Source organism: Branchiostoma belcheri, unplaced genomic scaffold (genome assembly GCF_001625305.1).
Source record: "Branchiostoma belcheri isolate BF01 breed outbred unplaced genomic scaffold, Haploidv18h27 scaffold150, whole genome shotgun sequence".
NCBI lineage: Eukaryota > Metazoa > Chordata > Leptocardii > Amphioxiformes > Branchiostomatidae > Branchiostoma > Branchiostoma belcheri.
In genome coordinates, this window is record NW_017802936.1 from 508,730 (window position 1) to 519,763 (window position 11,034).

An 11,034-nucleotide genomic window follows, 5' to 3' on the forward strand; every position below is an offset into this window, starting at 1 on the left:
TTTTCTGTATCTGTATCTGTATAGCCGGTATAACCGCCTTTCGGCGTAACACACCAGCTTTTGTTGTTGGTTGAGATATGAAAAACTTGGGGAAATATCGGCGACTTCTTTGAATAACTTTTTTCTTTTCAAAATCGTAATGAGGACACTGACAGATAAAATGCATTTCACCCCCCCCCCCACTGCTCCCTCTGTACAGTATTTACAGAATTTATTATATATATATGGAGACCCTTAGAAAAATATCTTAGAAAATTCTCCACCGTGTTACTACAGATATCCCGCATATGAAAGTAACCCGGCCACATGGTCTGCGTATCGTATTATACAACAAAATATGCACGGTTTTAATATCGGCAAAACAACACCAAGAACTTGATATCATCCTGCACAGTATGATTAATAAACATGTCGTATCATATTCATCTTTGTTATAAATTCACATGGCTGTCTGTTTTTACAGGTGTGAGAATATAACGGTATCTGTAACAGAATTCAAATCTTTTTTTTTACATTCTGCGTTCGGTTTTGACGTATATAAACGTATTCAGCAAACGAAACGTGCACTACATGCTATGGGAAGGTCCTATATCATTAATACGATATAGGTGCAACCTTCAATACATACATGACCCTATAAACCATATGGGAGGCGTATGTTCCCAATGTTATCCTATAAAACCGCCTACGCAGTGGTAACTTGAAATGTTGTCAGAGTAGAGTTATGTGTATTTTTCTATAAATCCATGGTGAGGTCGAATTTTACGAAATTGAAACAATCTACCGCAGGTAAAATTGACTCAGTAGTTTGTCAGAATTAGAAGATACTCGAGTCGCCATACTTTTGTTGTGGAATGAAGTTTATATATGTTTTAAAATGGCTGGATTTTGGCATTGTAGGCATTTCATCGGCAAAGGATATGGAAAAGGAAATTCAGTATGAACTGTGCGAGTTGTAGAAATGGGTTACAACTGTTCAAAAGATTGTTGTCATTTCGTAAAGTTGGACCTTACCAAACCAAAAGATACCATACTTACAAAGTAACTTTTGATATTTTCAATGTAGACAGCAATTGTTAGATATGAATGGTACCGTGTAATATCGATGTTGGAGAATATCAACATATTGAGGTACGGAGACAAACCATTGACTTTCTGGGCTTAGTGTCAGTATTGTTAATACTAAAATAGACACCCAGACGACACTCTCACCGCGCTCTCTCTGCGACCTGACAACGAGCGCAAGGAGAGCACCATGAGAGCGTCGTGAGAGCGTAGAAAGAGCGCCGTGAGATCGTACAGAGAGCGCCGTGAGATCGTACAGAGAGCGCCGTGAGATCGTACAGAGAGCGCCGTGAGATCGTACACAGAGCGCCGTGAGATCGTACAGAGAGCGCCGTGAGATCGTACAGAGAGCGCCGTGAGATCGTACAGAGCGCCGTGAGATCGTACAGAGAGCGCCGTGAGATCGTACAGAGCGCCGTGAGATCGTACAGAGAGCGCCGTGAGAGCGTACAACGGTCTCAACAACGAGAAATGGTCTGGTCAGATGACATTAGACAGAAGAGGAACTATTTTGCACAACAAATGCACATGTAACAGGTGCAATGTATGTCAATCTGTACATACATATATGGGAGTTGAACTGTTGCTACCTACCTACCTAGTCCCATCACCGACAATTCTAATGTTAGAGACTACTTTACTTTTACTGTGAAGAAAGTATAATTATGTTCATACTCTAATAACTCATAGGAAAGGCTCTCGAGCAGTGAAAGGAGTTTTGTAGGGTCTAACTCACGATGGGGGCTGTGTTGTCGAGCCTCGGGGCGTGTTGGCCCTGAGCTGGCCTATGATGGCCCAGGAAAAGTCTGGTGCCCAGGCTATCACTAGTACACTCGCCCCCCTCCCCCGTCATGTGGTGAAGTGATTTGTGACCTAGCGTGCCAGTCCAGGCGTTTATACCGTGATGGACTCAATTGGGTGCAAAATTTTTCCTTTATTTCCTCCAGATGGGCTTAAAACATGATGGAGAGCTTTTCGACACGCAAAGCCTTCCCAATTTAGAAATTATTATCACTTCAACATGTTAACCATGACCTCTATTATGTGATACGGTGAGTTCTAACCTTGTTGTTCCGTTGGTGTTCACTGATCGTAACATTCTACCATAGATATCACAAGGGCATTGGAAGAACTTCAGGTTGTAAAATGTAGCATTTAGCGGTCGGTGTCGGTAACTAACCTTTTAAAAGACCGGGGAAGAAGATCTCACGGTTAAGCTACAGTTAACGGAAAACAGATGAAGTATAAAGAGAAGGGCTCGCCGCCCGCTGGGAAAGTCAAGGGAACACGCCGCGCCGGAGGAGAAATTTGGACGGTATTGTAACGAACACCTCTCCCCGCGGCCCGGCGTGCCTGGCACGGTAGGATGTGTGCCCCCCTCCCGACAGCACGGTCATCAATCAACCTGCAATCCACAACTTTGGGCGTCGACTTTCCTCGAGCCAGGTGTGAAGGAATTCGAGAACGTTCTTCATTTTTTTTACTGAAAATAAAATATTGCAAAAGACAATAATGCAGTCATTGTTTCAAAGAAATAATAAATAAACTCGGCTGCACGCCGTGACAGACGGTAGCAAAACGTGACAAGTCAAGAATGAGGCTGACCCCCAGGGTGAAATATACAGTTTAATACAGTCATTCACCCAATATCATGTATGTCCATCATTAATTCTATTGCTAAAATTGGCATAATAATAGATCAAAATCAATATTTCTGTGTTGGGCGGTTCCAATGTACGATACACATACACATGCATATGTACAATGCCTTCCCCATATTGAGATTATCAGTGTGTTTTTGTCAAAGCAAAGGAACTGGTATCAATTAATCGACGTTAGATTTGAAGGTCATCAATTAAAAACCTGGTAATACACACTGGTACGTACTTGACTTATTATTGGACAACCGCCAAAGAAAAATGTACCCAATGAATATGTTATTTCTAAACTGAGAACACATCTATGATCATCTATTTGTCAGCCCGCATAGTTGTCGGTACTACACCGCATCAATCACACCGACTCGCCAAAAAATGTGACTTTTAAAAGCTTGTGTAGGAATTCGATCCTTGGCACCACCAGGTGAAAGTTGAGCGATTATTCGCTTGGCCGGGAAGTTGGCCCGTATCTCGTGTGGTAAACTTGTTACAACCGGCTTTAGTCCTGCCGCTACCTTTGCGTTTCGCTTCTCGGGTTGCCTCTCGCGAGACTCCGCGGGCGTTCGCGAGATCCCGCGGGAGTTCGGGTCGGCTCTCGCGGGATCTCACGGGATGTTGAGGACGTCTGGCCGTGCGGCTGAGAAAACAGTGGATAGTCCGAGGGGGCGTCACTCCGCTGACCCCTTCGTGTAAATATTTTCCACTTTTCTAACGTTTCACATGTCACGATGATCCGGTGGCGCTCAGAAATGATTCCGACCAAATAACGCCACCTGTCCTATTTCGAAGTTGTTTTGAAACGGTAAACTTCAGTTCAGTTCATTTGTGTCAGATTCAAAATATTAGAAACCGGAGAAAATACACGAATTACCTGTAGAAATGCGAAGAAGAAATAGACAAGGAAAAGAAAAATTAAGAAGAATTCATACAAGAAAACTAAAGAGAAACGTCAAAGAAAGACATGAAAAATAAATGGAGGCAAGGAATGAAGAAAAGACGGACGAAAAGAAAGAACGCATGCCTCATGGAACACAACGTGTCTGTGACTGATGCAGTAAATATGTGAAGAAAAAGATCTAATAAGAACGCAGTGTGTACAGTATATAAAAACATGTTCTCACCTGAAATCACGATACACTGTATATAATGGCATTATACAAAATATCATCTTCTACTTTCTCATCCAAGAGACGATATTGGAGCTTGGGGCTTGTTTCTGCAGTTTTTAAAGACCGATGTATAATATACAGACTCAAATGTGCTAATATGGAGCAGTATATGTCAATATTACAAAGATTGCCTTATTCAGAATTGTTACGTTACCTGAAAAGTAAAAAAAAATAGCTGAACATTGTCTTCATTGTTGAGCAATTCCTTGAACCAAATTGTTTGAGTAGCAAATGTTAGAAGTATCACATCATTAGTAATTCGGCATATAATTGCCTAAAAGCAACATTTTTTCCAAAAAATAAAAAAGGAATTCATTTCTGCAAGGACGAATGAATAGAAAGAAACCATTTTACTTCGAGCAAGTGCAAGGTTCGGGCAAGTAGAAATGGCGATTTTAGTGGATTTTTGAAAACTTGTCCAACCCTACTTTAATAGTAAGGAATTTTAGGATTTTACATTTTTTTATATGTAACAATAGCTATTAGTTACTAGCGTATATTTCAGTCAAATGTAGTCCATTTGAAGAGAAGAAACTTTATTCGCAAAATCATGCCCGAAGTCTAATTGCTTTTACAATCAAGTATAATACTCACTGCAATACAGTAACAGGAGACAGGTAACAACTGTCTGGAAAAACTTCTACTTCTACTACTACGCTGGCTATTATGGAGTTCGACTTCTTCTTTGAAGGCAGTGGATAATGAAAAGTCCCACATTCTGCATAATTAGTGGGGTTTGTGATCTTAGTAGAAATGCAGTTTTTTTGTGATCTTCTATTAAAATGACGAAAGAATGGAGAAATTGTTGTAACTGTCTGAAATAATCTGTTTCTTTCGGTCTCATAGTGAGGGCTCTGGCTAACAAAATGTATTTCATTTTCCACTGCATTCATTGTACAATATTTACATAATCTCTCGTGCACAGGTAGTTTTCTATAGCGGCCTATTTGAAAAAAGTTTTTCGGCGACTACCTTCCAATTTGTGGCCACCCTGATGGCATCACTTTCCTGCGGGCGGCGGTAACCAACCGTGAAATGGAATTTCTCCTTCCCAGGCCCGTGTTTATGGCTCCAATCTCCGGCTGATTTTACAAGTGTCCTCCTGTAATTTTTCATCGTGGTCCATCAATTCGTTTTTACTGCCGCGCTCGTCACCAAAGTGGCCACTGTGAAGGAACATAAGGCCACAGCAAGTAATTTTCATGGATGACATCAGCGCGCGCATTGATTTTCGCCTGAGTTTGGAAAAAAAAACAAGAAATTTTGTTGCCTTCTGACAGCGGTCAACATGCCGAAAATATACCCTGTTTAAATAAAACAGAAATAAATAAAAATGGGCAAGATGTCTGTTGCCGTGCCGGAAGGTGGATGGCAGATAACTATGAAGAGAGGAGACAAGAAAAGGCTTTGATTTAATGTTTTGTTTCTTACTTTGGTGCAGTGATATGTGATGCTGGCTGTGTGTATGTGATGTTCCTACTGAATCAAAACCATTTGTACAATGATGGAGTAAAAATTAAAAAATGTAAGAGCCTTGTTTTTTGTCGGTCCGCCTTGTTTTTATTTCGCCCGCTCGCATTAGATTTGGAATCTGCGGAGGATGTCATCCATGAAATTTACTTACTGTGGCCTAACGTTATGAAACTGCGCGGTGGTAGAAAATTGGGGAACGTTATTTTTGGATTCAATCTTTTGAGGACACTTTTTTTTATTTTACAGCTAAGAGGACATTAATTATTACAGTAGTGTTGGGACCTGAGGTAGTTAGAATTCGATGACAAATAAACTTTGCAGTCGTAAAGGATATGAGCAGGAACTATGGCGTGGTGAGGGGCTAATAGAGAAACAAAACTGAAATGTAAGCGATACACTAATTGCTGTGAAGAAAGATGTTTAACGTTTATTTTTTAAAGACGAAACATACATTTGTCTTCTACGACAGAAATATTTATCTTTGTCTTCTCTGCAAAAATGTGCATAATGATGTATAAAACAATATAGAATCTAAACAACTTGAGTTACAATAATGGTCTCAGACTCTCAGTTGATTCAACGGTATCTATACCGTGAGACTCAAACAAACAAACAAACAAACAGACAAACAGACAAGATATATATATATTCTTATCCATCTTCTCTGTTTTTGTGCACTGTGCTATAGAAATTGTACCAACGAATAATATGTAGATAGAAAATGATCCTTGCTTCAACGACATTGATACAAGATATATTCTTTTATGAACAAAATGCTATCATCTTTGTTCAGCAATAGCATTATGCTGTGAAAATCGTGAAATAGTAGAACAGATGTAAATCAAAGCAACGTAAATTTTTGAAAGGTCGGAAATATTTTTCTTGCACTCCTAACACACACCTCAGAGAGACGTTAGAAGTGCAAGAAAATTATTTCCGACCATTTCCAAAAGAAATAGTGACTTTGAAAAAATTCACCTGTATAACGCGTTTTAGGTTTTGGACGAAAACAAACCGTCCCACCATACATTATACATATAATATACGGTTGAAAGGTTCGGAATATTTTTATTTTTGGCACTTCTATCATCTCTGGCAGACGTTAGGTATGCAAGAAAATTACACATTCAGAAGTTGACGGTGGTTAGGGGGAAGGTTCTGATTCAGAACCTTTCCCCTAACCACCGTCAACTAAGCAAGGTTGGCTGAATGTTGGGAGCAGTCTGACCACATGTCGGGTCGCCTGACGATACGAATCGAATATATTCGACCCCCGAACGCCCCCCAAATTCTGCTCACCTACTCCCAAACACAAGCCAAGTCCCAGCCAACCATGGATCAACCTCCCGTCCACTGCCGACACCTGTCACAGCCGAGTTCCCGACCTTCTCCCGACTTTCTCCCAACCATCATTTAATATGTCAGATAATGCTAAACTGCACTTAATTCTTAGAGGCTCCACATTGTTACCCTCTATGTACAACTCACTCAGATTTACATTGGAGATACCAAGCGCTTCTAGCTCTGCTTGACTGTTTCTAACAGTCAATTAGATATAGAAGTCCAAATACTACGTAAGTGTTAACGGGCCTAAATTCTCCTCCTAGCTCTGATTGGCGGATGTTTTCCGTCAATCGCCAATAGTAATCTTATCTTTCAAATAGTTTTTTTAGCATTTAATTTGATTTAACATTTTAATGTCTTGGGGTGGTGGGACTACGGCTCACAGATATGTCAACTTTTATTTGTATATTTAAATGTTAATTGTACATTTTTTGTTGTGTCGCGCTGTTAATATAAGTTATAAACTTGAGTGCAGCGTCACACTGTCCTTGTTATGTTTTCATGTGTTGATGAATAAAAAAAATCAGTTCGAGACCTATATTCGGCTATGTGTGATAGCGTCTTCAGTGAACGCACCGACGCTGTTCCACCCCCAAATTGGTTTTCGACCACAACGAGTTAATTAAAGCCAATTATCGGCGGCAGTAGGGAGACATAATGAAGTACTTCACACCGTAATTGTCCTAATGGCGAAAGAGACAGTGTAGAAATGAGCTGACCACGCAGTTACAATTACACTAGCAAAGAAAATTACCTAGAGGAGAAATTTAAAAGGTTTTTCCGATAATTAGGTCTGAGTGGTGATACGGATACTGTTTATGCGTGTAGAGTAATTACCTTCAATACAACACGGGGTCCGGGGTTCGATTCTAGGGAATCGAACCCGCTGATAAGGCGGGTACCGAGGGTGTAGCCGGCTGATTTTAATAACTGTAATAAAAGCATCTTTACACCATTATCATCGTTACATATATTGAAAAATGTAAGGAGAAATTCTTTTGTCATATTGACATATTATATATGGGTTGAGAGATAAGTCATATACAAAATGTTATATTTTTCCTAAGTCTTGTTTTTCCTGTTCGTCCTCTTTTGCCCCAGAAAATATTTTGAAATATAATATTTCTGTTGCCAGATGTGTTGATTTCACTTTATTTATTAGACTGTATTAGACTGTATAGAGAGTTGTACAGCAAGACAAGACTTACTAAGCGGAAGCTATTTTAAAGGGACGGACACTCAGAAACTCTGGTACAATCAGTCTATCTAAAGCCCGGACCAAGAGACTTAGCAACTCGTTCCTTCATTGCGCTGTTCGCCTCTATAACAAGACAATTCAGCAGTAGTGTTATCATTATAATAGTATCTAGCTAAATTTTACCTGATAACGGCATATTGTGTACAGATTTAATTGTGTAATCGTTTTCGAAATGTTTTAATAGTGTGCTTGCCATGTTTCATGTGTACAATGAAGAGTGTAACAATATCGTTTTTAATGCTCTAAGTACTTATGTAATAAGGACGAAATTCGGGTATTTGTCCGCCAGAGCCTTACCGAATAGAATTTGAATTTGAATTTAAGGGTAGGAAGGGCCTGCCCTGGTAACTGGACAGTATACAATATACATGTACAGTAGGAACGGTTTCAGAAGACAATGATTTCTATATGAAACGCCGTCTGGTTTCATGTTTCGCAGCAAAATAGAAAAGCTAGTTAAAATGAACATGAGCATATTTGACTGTGATGTCCTAACTCTGGAATTTTCCGTAATCAGTTTAAAGAAAACTCAAAGTGTTACCAATTTACACAATTTCTTTATCATTGATACAAAAGTTTTGTAGTAATTTGACTGAATAATCTCCACGAAGATAAAATTTAAATTGTCACTTTCCAGTTTCGACAACAATTCTGTGTCTAGTGATTGTATAGCTACAGCAAGTACGTACCTTTAGGTCCAGATATCTGAAAAGAAAGAAAGATATCTGGCTTACATTTTTGCGACCACCATCTTTAAACTAGTTATCCCTACTGGCTACTCTTCAAGCAGAGGTTTGGGCTTTTTTTTACATGTTCCGGGGCGTTTTTGTCGGTCTCTCTCGTTTTTGTAGTGGTATTTTTTTACGCCAGCTTTGGGTTGCAAACTATTACTGGCCCGCCAATTCGATACTAGCTGTCTTGTCAAGCTCATAATACTCTATTGCAGCCCCAAAATATCTGCTTGGAGATTCTCTTCCAGTTCGTACATTGCACACATTAAAGGTATCTAGTGCAATTTCATGGCAGCAAAAATGGAAATATTCTTAATAAGGCAATTTTTGTCATATTCACACATACTGCTTCACATTAGCACATTTGATTTCATACCTTGTGCTTTTACAACTGCAGAAACATGTTCCAAGATGTGTCTTTTATTTCCTCAGAGGTACCCCCAAACATCAGCCAGGGGCCTTCCAGTAACCATTTTCCGTCAGAATTTTGGGACTTTTTTGCTCCATGAGGGTCAATATACAATGATACTGTTATTTCAACTCAGTATGTAGATAAGTGACTACTGAATATTGCCTTTGAAAAATCGGGTTTCCAAACCCTAAAAACTGCACTGGATGCTTTTAAGAGCTGATGCCTCTCACAGGACCCATGGTTATGTTCCAATCTAAATAAACAACCTGTCCACGCCGGCTCGTTAATGTACGATAATGAGACTTGTGTCTCCTGTTTTTCCCACCTTCCAGTCTCCATGGAGGGAGGGGGGCAGTAATTTTAGCCACGAATATACAATTGTGTTTACCCAAACGGCCCCGTTCGCATACATTGTTTCCGTATGTCATCGCGAATTAGTTCTTTTCTACTTCTTTTTAAAGGCATCCAGTGCAGTTTTTAGGGCTTGGAAATCCGCACTATCCCATTGTATATATTGTCCCTCATGAACAAAAACTCCAACAATTCTGACGGAAAATGGTTACTGGAAGGGCCCTGTGCTGATTTTTAGGGTACCACCCAAAAAAAAAAATAAAGGACTCATCTTGGGGCTTGTGTCTGAGCGCAGTTTTAAAAGCCCAAAGTATGAAATACTGACTCAAATGTGCTGATGTGAAGCAGTATGTGACAATATCACAAAGATTGCCCTATATTTCCAGTTTTGCTGCCCTGAAATCGCATTGGATGCCTTTGAATTAGAAATATCCCCTTTTTAAATGGCATTTTGGCGTATACTAGTATTTCTGCAAAGAAAAGGGCAAAACGAACTAGAATCGCTTTTTTTCTGTTCAACGAGCAGCGATACCGTAAGTGATGCCAAATAACGCTGGTTGCGTAACAAATGTCACATGACATCGCTGTGTGGCGTACAATGTAATCCTATAGAAACTAAATACGCAACAACGGGGTAAAAATGACATAGAAAGATTTCAGAAAAGAAAACAGCCACAAGTTGTGAAGGACATAGGACATAGTCTATCTCGTTCGCATATCTCTCATCGAGCTCAGTAGTACAGTACATGTGAGCCTCGTTTACCGTACGGAACTAGACGTGGGGTCGTGTGGCGTAGCAGCACAGTGCTCGACTCGGAACCAAGAGGTCCCGGGTTCGAGTCCTGACATGCCACCGATCGTGTGCCATTGGGAAAGGCACTTTACACGACTTTCCTCACTTCGCTCAGTATTGCATTGTCCCCTGTGTCAGTGGCGGCATTAATATATGTTGAAAAAAATCTTGAGTGTGCCGTCACCACGTTTTGTGATTACATGTTGGAATATATTTTTTAAAAATTAAAAAAAAAATTTGACAGACCTAGAGGAAAATTGGAGGTATGATTAGTAGGAAGATCGACGTAGAGGAATGTTGTCAAGAACTTGCGTCTCGGTTCGTTGATACACCACAGTACGCTACTGCCTGCAGGTTTTCAGTCACCGTCCGTTACTAGCTATTTAGAGAATTTGTTGACAGAAAAGCACCTTCACGTTACCGTTGGAGGCTGAAGAATTCCGCCTGAGGTCCGTGCGTGTCTCCCCGCCGCGCTGCGGGTCAGTAGCGGTGTGTACGTCTGGCACCGACAGTTACTTTGTAGCAGAGTGGATCATCAGGTGAAATATGCCACCGTCTTGTGATGTCTTCAAGGCATCCAGTGCAATTTCAGGGCGACTAAAAATATTCTGGATTTGTTATGGATTCACCACACCACGAAGTGGTGGTGAACCCATATTGCTTTTTCTGATGTTTCTTCTCCTCCTTCTCCTCCTTCTTCTCCTGCCATTTTTATGGGTTCACCACACCACGAAGTGGTGGTGAACCCATATTGCTTTTTCTGATGTTTCTTCTCCTTCT